This window comes from Euphorbia lathyris, chromosome 6 (genome assembly GCF_963576675.1).
Source record: "Euphorbia lathyris chromosome 6, ddEupLath1.1, whole genome shotgun sequence".
NCBI classification, from domain to species: Eukaryota; Viridiplantae; Streptophyta; class Magnoliopsida; order Malpighiales; family Euphorbiaceae; genus Euphorbia; species Euphorbia lathyris.
This window is the reverse complement of record NC_088915.1, coordinates 79,998,122-80,011,038: the sequence shown is the minus strand read 5'-3', so window position 1 is coordinate 80,011,038 and position 12,917 is coordinate 79,998,122. Positions and strand designations below refer to the sequence as shown.

General features: G+C 33.9%; 1 long non-coding RNA gene across 1 annotated transcript; it reads left to right on the top strand.

The window, feature by feature from the left end:
- The first annotated feature begins 8,733 nt into the window (after positions 1-8,733).
- Positions 8,734-12,626, top strand: LOC136232092 (uncharacterized). The gene is made up of 2 exons (XR_010690300.1): positions 8,734-10,603; positions 12,115-12,626. It is a non-coding gene; the product is annotated as an uncharacterized lncRNA (long non-coding RNA).
- The last annotated feature ends 291 nt before the right edge of the window (positions 12,627-12,917 follow it).

Genomic DNA, 12,917 nt, shown 5'->3' with positions numbered 1-12,917 from the left:
AAAATATTACCTATCAACAATATCAAACAACTAACAGCAATAGCAAATAATAAACTGGAACCGATGAACTAAATGGACTCTTAAGTGTTGTCTGATAAAACTGAATATTAAGTACTGGAAAAATAAGTACTAAATGAAAGTTAATGTTTAGAGAGGTAAATTTTAAAAATGATGATTTTGAAAAATTAAAAAAGTGGTTTCATAGTAAATATGATACTAAACAACTTTAATTCTTAAAAAATTTCGTTTTGAGGTCGTTATCGGTCAAATTTATCAAAGTCAATAAAAAAAAATCAAACTAAAGGATTCAGTTTATAACAAAAAAAAATTGGTAAATAATTTATTAGTTTCCATCTTTTAGATAACACATTATTTAGTTGTTTTTCTTTATTTGTGGAGTGGAGCCTGGCTCTCTTTTAATTTCTTTTTCTGTATAGAGAAACGATAAAATTGTGTCTTGCTAGATTTTTTTGTATAAATATTTGTGTTTTGTGTCTTGCAAAATTGTGTGTTGTGTCTATTTATTTTCAATTCAATAATTTATTTTATCACTTTATAAATAATTAATAATAATTATTTAATTAATAATTTTATTCAATTATTGATTGTAATATTCAAATAATAATTTTTAAAAAAATAATAATAATTTTTTGAAAATAATAATAAGTATTTGATGAATTAATGATTTTGTTCGGTAAATAATTGTTAAGGAAATAATAATAAATATTGAGTAATTATTTTGTTAGATAAAAACTTATTAATTATGTATAAATTAAAGGGTAAATTTCAAATAAAACTCATATGGTTTTACTAATTTTCAGATAAAGGACTGTGGTTTACTTTTTGTCAAAACGAGGATTGAGGTTTTCAACTTTAACAAAATAAAGACTTTTTCGATCGATACTATTAAAATCACCATTGACGACTTTAAAAATGACATATTTTAAGAACTACTAATATTTTAAGCAACTTTAATTCTTCAACTTTTTTATTTTGAGATTATTTAGATGGTGTTTGGTAAAGAGAGAGAAAGTTAATGTTTAGAGAGAGAAAGTCCCAAAAAAGATGATTTTTGAAAATTGAAAATGTAGTTCCATAGAAAATATGACATTTTTTTTTGGTAGAAACAGGAAAGGAAAAAACAACAGCCAAAGATAACCTGGGATCAGCCTAGGGAAGCTGACCCCAATCCTATCCTCAAGAAGAAGAGAAGAGAGAAAGATAGGAGGATCCGAAAGGGTAGTGACGCCCAACATCTCCTCGACCAGCCGCCGCCAAGCGATCAGCAACCCTGTTCTGTTCTCTGAAGATGTGGCTGAACTTAATGAACTCAAAGGAAGAGCAGAGCCTTTTAATAGCCTTGATGAGGTTGCGGCTATTAAGACAGATAGCATGATTATCAGAAATCATTTTAATGGCCTCCATGTTATCAGATTCAACAGATAACCTCTTAAAACCCAGGCTTTGGCAAGCTTGATACCAGAGAGAATTCCCCAAAGCTCCGCTGAAAAGGAAGAGCCCAACCCCAGGTTCTGGGTGAACCCAGACAACCAAGCGCCCCCCGCGTCTCTAAGAACACCTCCGGCAGCAATCTTCCCATCCTTGAGGCAGGAACCATCTGTGTTCAATTTCACCTCCCCCTCTCTCGGCCTGCTCCATCCAAGGAGGTGGATATCTCTTTCCTGGGTAGACCTGGCCAGGGGGTCCCCTTTGAAACTCTCAGAAATAAAAGAGAGTTTTTTAGAGAAGAACTCAGCTAACTTAGGAATAAAAATAGTTTTATCACCGAAAATCTCCTCATTCCTCCATTTCCAAATTTGGTGACAGACGATTGCAAAGAATATATCACCATGATCCATGTTAGCCAGTAACTTCCCACAAACACCATCAGAAAACCAGTCGCGCTCAGAGTGGCCTAGGAAGGAAGGAAGAATGTGGTGTGGGAGAATTTTCTTCCACACCTCTTTACTCTTAGAACAGTCCTTAAGAGCATGGCACAACGTTTCATCATTGCCTACGCATCTACTACAAGCTCCAGAATCCACCATATGCCGTCTGTGCCTATCCGAATTAGTAAGCAACCTGTCCTTAACCCCCAGCCACAGGAAACTCCTAATACGGTAAGGGATTTTAAGGGCCCAAATGAGTTTCCAAATATCAGAGAGAGGACCGGACCTGTTAAGGGAAAAAGCTTCAAAGGCCGATTTGCAGGAATAGGCTCCATTGTTAGTCAGGGCCCAGCAATGCCTATCCTTATCATCCTCTTGGTTACTAATCTTCACTCCTCTAATTCTAAGGAGAGTATCAAGGGTAAAGGAGTCAAACTTAGTCCAAATCCAGTCCCCCTCAGAATCAACCACATCGGCGATCCTCCAATTACGGATATTGCTAGGCGGAGGGGAGCTACACACTTCTAACAACGGTTTGTCTCCAATCCAGACATCATTCCAGAAACTGATGGATTTGCCATTACCCACCTCCAAGCCAACCCCCGAGCAGAACTCTGCAAACACATCGCTAATCCCTTTCCAGAGGAAGGAACAATTGACCACTCTCTCCTTCGCTAATCCCTTTCCAGAGGAAGGAACAATAGAAAATATGACATTGAACAACTTTAATTCTCGAAAATTTTCATTTTCAGGTCGTTAAAGATGGTTTTAATAACATTAATCCAAGTGCGAAACCTCAATCCTCGTTTTGATAAAAAGTAAACTACAATCCTTTATCTGAAAATTAGTAAAACCACAGAAGTTTTATTTGAAATTTACCCTAAATTAAATGAATGTATAATGTTTTATGACCGGTTGACTCTAAATATATTTACTTGGTGATATCTTCCTTTCTGCAAATTACACTTTAACTGTTTCCGGTGACCTGAAACAATAACAACCGTTAGAAAAAAAGCTGGAGGTCCGCCGAATCCTCTCTGATGCTTAAGTCAGGAGAATACTTGAGAAAATATTAAACAACTTGAAAGCAATTAAGTAAGAAAGAACGTGTGTTAGATTACGTACCTTTAGCTTTGATTCCAAAGTTATTTATAGGCAACAAAATATGTATCTGAACACGTGGCAACGTTTGATTTGTCTTCAAACCATATCTTTTCGTTCTGTGTTAAATATGAGTTGGGGAAGCGTTCTTTTGAGATCTAGAGTGACTATTGATCCATGTGTCGAAGCTTTATTTTTTCGTTCAATAACCGAATGTATTTCTCCGAGGCTTGGGCCCAAATGTTAGCTTCGTTCTTTGACCGAAGTTCAAACGTTTGGCCATTCAATTCAAGCGTTTTGGCCCATTCAATTAAGGGTAAATAATTTATTAGTCCCTTAGTTTTTATCTAATACACTGTTTAGTCCCTCTATTTTGAAAAACACATTTTAAGGTCCATATCTTTTGCCAATATTAACCTTGTGGTCCTTTTATCTATTTTTTTAGATTTTTAACCGAATATATCTTAACTTTTAGGACAACCACAGTATAATACAAGTTGACCATGTTACTCTGTTATTTTATATTAACCATTTGATCCTTTTGTCTAAAAAAACTAGACAAAAGGATCAAATGGTTAATATTAGCAAAAGTTAGAGACTTTATAATGTGTTTTTCAAAATAGAGGGACTAAACAGTATGTTAGGTAAAAAATAAAGAACTACTAAATTATTTACCCTTCAATTAATATTGTATCACTTGTCATAAAAGTTGTATCCAATGATTATAAATGCTATAAATTCATTAAGTCTAATTATTCCTAGGATATGTGTAGTCCAACTGTACAATTTTGGACCCCAATGGTGGCAATGGTGGCTCCTAACTATTTTATTAGGTTCCTCTGCCACATGTAATTAGCAATATTGTCAGAATCGGATTGATTCTTATATAGTTAGATGGGGATCATTTGATTCAACCAAATGATTTAGATTGGTCGGATCGAAAAATCTAATAAATAAATAATATATATTAATTAGATATAGTTTATTTATTTATTGTTATTAAATTATGTATATATATAATTCATAAAAATAGAATTGATAACCAAATTTTGAGGGTTCGGTATCAATTTGTGCCTAATTACTCCACCTATAGTCTCCTAACCACATTTTCTAAACGAATCAGGGCTAATCTGAATTGATCTTGTAAGAGATTTCCTACAGAATGAATACGTTTATTTTTTAATATCTAAAAAAACATTATTATCAAATAAAAAATATAAAATCACAAGAAAATATATAAAACAATTAAATTATACATTATAAAATCCTATTTTTAAAAATGTAGAAATTATTAATGTTTTTTATAAAAATTAAAAATATTAATGCATTTTTATTATAACTTCGAAACCAAAAGTTTGAGAATATTTCACAAGAATTGATGTTTTTGGTTTGTTTCTACTTCATATTTAATTCCTTTTGTTCAGTGAAAATGAAAAAAAAAAAAAAACTTCTTCTGTTTTAGAAGGTAAAAGGTTAGAAGGGTTAGTTAGGTTCTGTTTTTTTTTACTGAAATTACGTAAACTGAACTGAACTGAATATTACTGAAACTGAAGTAATAATATAATCCTTTAAAACTAGCAATAATTAAAATAAAAAGCTTATAAAAATAATAATGATTCTAATAAATAATTATAATTATAATAAGTAATGATAAATTATTGATCTGAACTGAATGCTACCGAACTGAACTGAAATTACTGATACTGAAATTAAGTAAAAAAAAAAATAGAATCTTAGTCCATTTATAATAATAAATCATTTATTTTTTCTATTTTAGTTTTTCTTTTCTTTACCTGACAATGCTAACATGTAGATTTCTAATTTAATGGTGTAAAAAAATTATTTAAAAATTATAAAGTTAACAATAAAGCTATATAAACTATAAACGTGCTTTTTGTTGTTGTTATCTATAGATAAATTTTTAAAAAAGATAAGATGCAAAAATAATTATAACGTTTACAATCATGAATAATTTTTTTCCGAAGGTCTAAAATTGTACAATATTATCCCTAACGTTGGTAGTAAAGAGTAATTTTATACTTAAAATTGGTAAGTTAGGTTAATTTCAGATATTATTATAAAACATAAATATTTTGTTCTTTATTCTGCATCAATTACATATCCGTTGGTTCTAAAAAAGGATTTCATATTTTTTACGATTTAATAATAGAATTAAAGATTAATATTTATAAAATCGGTGAAATATATGATTTTTTTTTATCCAACTCGTACAAAAGACGATATATTTAAAAAAAATATAATTCTTTTCCACGTCTACTCATGTTTGTTATTTGTTATTAATGAGTGATAAAATGATGTACATGTGAAGTATAAATGACAAGATTTATAATCGAGAAGATAGTTTGATGAATTGTTTCTCAAATTGACCTAATTTGTTAATGTTAGGGGTAAAATTGCTCATTCGCTGCCAATTTTAAAGGTAAAATTGTACAATTTTAGACATTAGGGGTAAAATTCTTGTGATTGTAAACGTTAGAGTTACTTTTGCACCCCACTCCTTTTAAAAATGATTTTGTAAGATTATCAAAATTCTTAATAATTATTTCTATTAGTTTATAGTGTATACTAGAAATTTAAGAATGAATTTGAATGAAATAACTTCATCACTTCCTTCAATCTCCATGTAATCTTCAAAATAGAGATGTTGTAGCACTTTCATACTCAAGTCAGTACAATACTATGATTTAGAGAGTGAAGTAAAAGTAGAGGCTAAGGTTTTAGGCATAGGCAATGTATTTTTTTGTAATCGTTTTCTATTAGTGCTTTTACACGTGTCAACCTATTATAGGGACATATGTTCCTTTCCAAAAACAAACCTTTATGCGTGATGGCACCCTAATATTTTGAGTAAGGCAGATGCAACCACCTCCTATCGGGTCATTCCTGAACTACATCAAGAGATGATTTTCTGACTTTTTGGAAGCGCATTCAACCGGCTCTCTTGGGGCCGTCTTATAGGCCTTAAACCCAAACTCAATAGCAATTTTATCAAATTGGGCTGTTACAAGAAAGTCTTGTTTTAAAAATGACATTTTTACTCTATTTGAGACTCCTAGAGCTATCATCAGTGATGTGAGTACCCATTTTTGCAACAAGCAATTTGACCATTGCTTAAGAAGTATATCATAGCCCATAGAGTTGCAATCTCATATCATCCCCAAAGGAGTGTGCAAATCGAGGTTTCAAATGGAGAGTTAGAGCACATCTTAAAAAAACGGTTAATGCATTTAGGAAAGATTGGTCAATCAAATTAGATGATGCATTAGGGGGATGTAGGACTGCATTCAAAACACCTATTGGTATGTCCTTATACCATCTAGTCTTCGAAAAAGCATGTCATCTTCCTGTAGAGATAGAATACAAAGCTTATTGAAAATATGAAGTTTTGATTTAGAGTCTGACGGGTTGATAAGATTACTACAACTCAATGAACAGGATGAACATTGTTTAAATTTCATATGAAGGAACTAGTTAAGAAATGACACGACAAGCACATGCTTAAGGAGTTTCAAGAGGGGGATCAATTTCTTTTGTATAACGTGTGAATTTCACTCTTTCCGGAAAAAGTTCAAGAGTTATCCTTCTCGCGTTTACCACCCGCACAATTCTTTCCACAAACAGGACTTTTAAAAAGTCAAAAGAGTCCACCCCACAATTCTTTACACAAACATGACTAAAAAAAAAGTCAAATGATTCCTCCCCATAATTCTTTCCACAAACAGGACTTTAAAAAGTCAAAGGAGTCAAGTCAAAGGAGTCAATGGACTCCAACTCCAACCCGGGACCATATTGATGATAATTTCACGACACTGTGACAGACTTAATTGTTAGCGTGTCAACAGATTTTTTGTAATTATGTTAGTTACAAATTAAATATTTTAGACGTAATTGATGTTTGTAAAGTTTGATGCGACAATCAAATCAGCATTTTCAAATTTTCGATAATATAGGACTAGAATTGGTCCTGTTTAAAAACGTTAAGGTTAAATCTAACCATTTTATATATTATGGTCAAATGTTCACTTCATCGAAAATGTTAGAGACAAATTTGAACCTTTTTCGTAATATACAATTAACTTTTAAAATATAAAGCGTTAATTTGACATTAATATACTGAGAAAAATATCTCTAAACATAGTCAATTTAAAAAAAAATAAAATTTCCAGTTTTACTAATATTGAAGAACTGATACGAAGCTGTTCAAAGCCCTAAAACAAAGCTCAAATCAAACGTTAAGCTGAACAACGCCCAATGGCCTCAGGCGGCCTCTACACTGCTAACACTGCCGCCGCCTCTACCACATCCATCAGTAACTCGGGGAAATTTCAATGAATGGCCAGAAAATTGAAGATGTTTTCGGAATCAGAAAGTTTGTTCGAGAATGAGCCCAAATTGTTTGATGAAATGCCTGACTGAGTTTCCATCGCACTGTCTACTCTTTTAATTGCCCAATTTTCTGCGTGCATTGGATGCAGGTAAGTTCGTGATATGGATGTAAAACATAATTGCCTTAGTAGTTGTTTATCTTTACTTCGTTCATAAACTCCTCACGAAGAGGAAGGCAGCAATTTTCATCATAATTATACATTATAGGAACCATTCTTGCAACATTAAGACAAGCCTTTGTAAGTGTTGGTGAAAATGGATTGTTAAACAGGCATTCCTGGTTAAGCTGTTTCCATGTGTCAGAAATCATATGTAGAACATGCTTTGTTGCCTTTTCTCGCGATGATTCTTGATGTTCCTTCATGTAATACTCTACATATGATCCATCCTTGCCTTCCTGACTCTCATCCTGCACTAAATTCAAATTTTGATGTCTTTTTGTCCATTTTAGAAGGAAAAAAGAGTAACCATGTGATGTGAAGTTTGATGTTACCTTGCCAGATCCCAAGTCATCCCATAGCCGAAGAATTTTGGCTGTGGAGCGTATAATGCCAGGATTTCCTTCAAAGAATTCCACATTTTCATTGTTTATACCTTCACCCAAGAGAAAGAGAAGTTGAAGTAGAACAACATGAACACCTGCACTCACTATCCCATTCTCCAAGTACTCTTCGGCACTTGGTATGTTACTAGTAGTATGAAACCATCTTGCTTCAACTAAAAATGCTTTGCACAAACTTCCCCACTGCATTGATAATCAAGATCAGTTTAATTTCTGTCTGAGGAGTATATTTTGTTGGATATTAGCATTAAATTTGATGCAAAATTATCACCGATTTTCGTAGGGAAACAATGGGATTCCAACCATGCTGTTCGTAGACCTTGTTGCTGACTTCATTTATGATCTTGTCAAGAGCCTGGAACCATATCTTCATGTAGTCTGGAAGCTGTTCAATGGCACCAATGTCCCATCTATATGAACAAAATCATTTGCTTATCAGTTATATATGGTTGGTAAGCTGATCAACTCTATATCTTTGATTGGTAAGCTGATCAACTCTATACCTTTGATTTTCTAAACTTGTTGATACCTAATTAACTTTATGGTTGATTAATTTAATCTAAAGTTAGTTATAGTAGAATTGTTTGAGCAAATTAGTTACCTGTCGACCACATTTGTGAAAAAAGTGAGGTCCTGCAGAGTACCATAAACATCATAAATATCGTCTAAAATGTAGGCAAGAGAGAGAGGTTTTATGATGTCAAGTCTTTGCTGAGACAATGATGGATCTGTAAGGGCTGCGATGGACCACATGAACCATTGAAGAGGTTGATCTCTTGCAAACTTCAATTTCTTGGATAATCCCACATCTTTCCACCACCTAGATTAGAAATAATCATAGAATCAATGTGATTTTTTAATTAGTATTTATGGTTTTTTTAGGAATTACAGGTAATTATCTTTGTTTATACTTGCTGATCATTTAATCGTGAAAGAGGTTGACTCACTCTGAAACCTGAGCTATTTCTTCTTGATGTTGCAATCGGACAATCTGAAATTCGAACTCTGCAACTTCTTGTAAATCATTCATCCATTGATTTCCCTCTTGGAAATTGAAACAGCTAATTAAGGAGTTTTTGTTCATGAAATTTGGTATGCTTTTATAGTATGGATGCTTCAGTGAATTCTCTACTGCTTTAGCTTGATTACAGTCGAGACTATTTGTCACCATTAATGAACTTAGAAGTTCATAACTATACTCTCCAGCTTCATCAAGTAAATCTTCATCTTCTATACTCAACTGAGAAGCTTCATATAAACCCATTAATCCCTTTATGTCACAACTCAGTTTTTCCTTAAATTTCCTATCCTGAAACTTGTCAAAAACCCCTGCGATGTTGGCAAATACTTTAGCAGACCAAAACCAGATTGTATGTATCAGAATTCAGAAATGTCGTATATATGATGTTAATTAGAGATAATGAAATTGTTTTTGAGATGGTATCAAGGCTTCTTATACCAAACGTGAAGATTTCGAATTTTGATTAACTTCTATTAATGGAAATTTTAGCCTGGAGATAGTATGAATTTGTGTTTTTTCACACTTTCGTGCGGATGAGTGATTCCTTGACTGACCTGTAGGCACAAAGTAGCCTTCTTGTCGTAAGAGTCGAAAGCGAAGTGCAACCTCATGGAGATTATTTTGATCATGATTAGTAGGTGTAGTGTAATGTCTTAATAAAATTGCACGAATCTCATCTTGGAAACGATATTCAATGCCAAGACGTTGAATAGCATCAATCATGGCTAGACCCTTAAATGCATCTTCTCCATCTTTGTGTAGCATCTCCTTTAACTCCTTTACTTTCCACTCATGTTCAATCTGAATATCATCACCCTGCAAACAGAGAAAAGTTAGTAACTTATTCAAAATCTTCGTTCAAAGTTCGAGTCTTCTCTTCAATATCAACCTGTATATAGATATTAGAATCACGAATCAGAATGGGATTGATTGTTCTTTTCAATGGAGTAGAAACCAATGTATGATTTTCGGATACGCTACAGGTTAGACGGAGGAGAGTAGGCCTCCGATGAATGAGACTGTACGTAGATTTCTGAAGTCTGATATTATAGATTGATTGATGAGCAGTGGAGGAGGGAAAGAAGGGAATCAGAGTCTTGCAATTGGGAGCCAAGATCTGATTTTCAGTGAGAGTAGGCCTCCACCTAATGAAACTAGACATGATATTTCTCAAGTTTGATATGGATTAATTGATCAGCAAGAGAGGACCATATATAGAATATGCCAAAGAAGGTAATTGTTGCCAGTCACGGTTCTAGGATTCACTAACAGGAGTGCTGGTGTGCTCTTCGGTTATTTACGTGTGTTCAGTTGACATTTTTGGGTGCTTTTGTAGAGAAAATTTAAAGCTCCGTAGGAAGTCAAAAAAGCTCAAAGCAAAACTCTTGTTGAGGCAAGTTGGTTTCCGTAAGCCGCTAGTGGTCTCAGGCTTCTGTCTCCTACTACTTCTCACCAGCCCGGCCCCCTAAGCCGGTCTGTCTGTCAATCAATCAAGGAATAAAGCTCTAGTGCAAATAGGTAACCCACGAAGGAAGACGGACAAATGGTTGAAAGCTAGTACGGTACCAATACCAATGCTTTGATTCAACTAAGGAATGCTCAACCCTACCGGGTATCAAGAAGGTACTCTTATCTTATTGATATGTTACGCAAGGCATATAAGCGGGTTCGAGCCTTAGGAGCGGCCTCTTGCCAAAAAAAATTGGCCGCGGAAGGCTTGCCCCCTCTACACCCTTGTGGTGGGACCCCTCCCCGGACCCTCGCTTAGCGGGGACACGTAGTGCACCGGGCCGCACTTTACATAGCTTCCATGGAGCTATTCGGTGTTGTCCGCCGAACGGTGGATGTTGAATACCTTATATAGTGTGTATAATATATATTTCTACTATACGAAATCTCGGTTACTTGGTTTATACTCTCTCGGTCCCGTCTTTCTACATATTTTTTATTTTATTTCATAGTATATGACGTTTTGATTCAATTCATTCACATTAATTGAGTTTTACCAAATATGCCCGTATTTAAGTTGTCTTGTTATTTTGGGAATTGATAAATAATTAGTGTATTCGGTTAATATAAAGTTAATAAATTTTTTTTAGTTAAAACTAATAAAAATTAATATAAAGGAGTAATATATATATCTGATATCACTCAATCTTTTAACATGGTCAAACTGCAAAAGATTGAGTGAATATTGAATATTTCTATATTTTATGACAACGTGAAAGTTTGAGCAATTTAAAATACGACTTAAGGGGATTTCTAGGAGATTTTATGGCTTTAATTGCTTGTTAAGGGGATTTCCAGGGGATTTCTAGGGGATTTCTAGGATTTTACGGGACCAGGTTTTTGTTGAAGGTCTTCGATATTGCTTGGTTCATATATTTCTATAGGATAGGTTTTGGAGTACATATGTCGGAGTACATGTCTCGGTACAATCATATAATATTGTGGCGGAGATGCGTATGTTGAGATGGATGTCTGGTCATACGAGAAAGGATCGGGTGAGTAATAATATAATTAGTATAAAAGTAGGGGGTTACATCTATTGAGAATAAAATGAGAGAAAACCGTCTAAGGTACCATGTAAGATGAAGAGCGCTTGATGCTCCGGTTAGGAGAATTTAAGAGTGGCAAAGGGATGTAATGGTGAGGGGTAGGGGAAGACCTAAGCAAACTTGGAAGAGAGTGATCGAGAGTGATATGAGTTTATTGGAGATTGAGGAAAATATGGTAGTGGATAGGAGGGAGTGGAGGGAGAGAATTTATGTTGCCGACACGACTTGATTTCATGGTTTTATGTGATGGTTCATGTTAGCCGATCCCGAATCATTTCGGGACTAAGGCTTTGTTGTTGTTGTTGTTGTTATGGTACAAGCTTCCATAATATCATAGAGTGCTTTTATGCCAACTTCTGGCTGGGCTACGAACAATTGCAAAATGGGTTTGTAGTATCCCAAATGCCCGCTCAACATCCTTTTGTTCACCCTCATGCTTTTGTTGTAGCAAACTTTTTTAGGTTCAACAGTATGTGGTAAGCTTTTTTGATAAATGCAGTCCATTCGGATATATATCATCTGTTAAGTAGTATCCCAATTCCTATGTTTTGTTGTTAACCGTGTATTCCTCTTCAGGAGCTGTTCCTTGTAATCTGTTCCGGGACAACGTCGATCTATTCAACACATTTAGGTCGTTGTTCGACCCAACAACACCGAAGAAGGCATGTTATATTCATAGATCCATTGAAGCGACAACTTCAAACATAATTATAGAATGTACGTGATCTCCTTGGGCGTATTGGTTTTTCCACCCAACCGGTCAATTCTTCCGAGACCAATGCATCCGGTCTCAGGAAATCCGTGGCCCACCCACGATTTGTGATGGAACTTCTGAAACTTCCATCGGCTCAACTGATCCGATATTTCGAGATGCTCTCATCGGACCAAGCAAATATTTTTGCTTTCATGTCAAGATTAAATGGAAATGTTTCAGATTTACACAGGCTAAAATAAGCAAAATGATTCATATTGATTCGAATATATCATTATTATTATTATTAGAATATCACCAATAGAATAAGCAAAATTATTTATATGGATTCGAATATTTCATTATAATATATATAAAAAAGTCAACAATAGAATGATCTTATGCTTGGTAACTGGATTCTTGAATAAGAGTATATTAGAAATCGAGGCTTCATTTGACTTTAGAAAATATTACTCCTTTCGCGACATTACATAGGTTATTATAGCAAATTAGTTTTTTATCTAAATATAAGTCATTCTAGGATTTTAAAAATTTTTAGTTTAGTTTTTTGATCCAAATAATAAATATTTTATATTGGTACATGTGTTTTTTAACATTTCAATGCTTCGAAATTTTTTTTAGTTAACCAATATATTTTTTAATTTGTGTAAAATACTCTAAAATGACT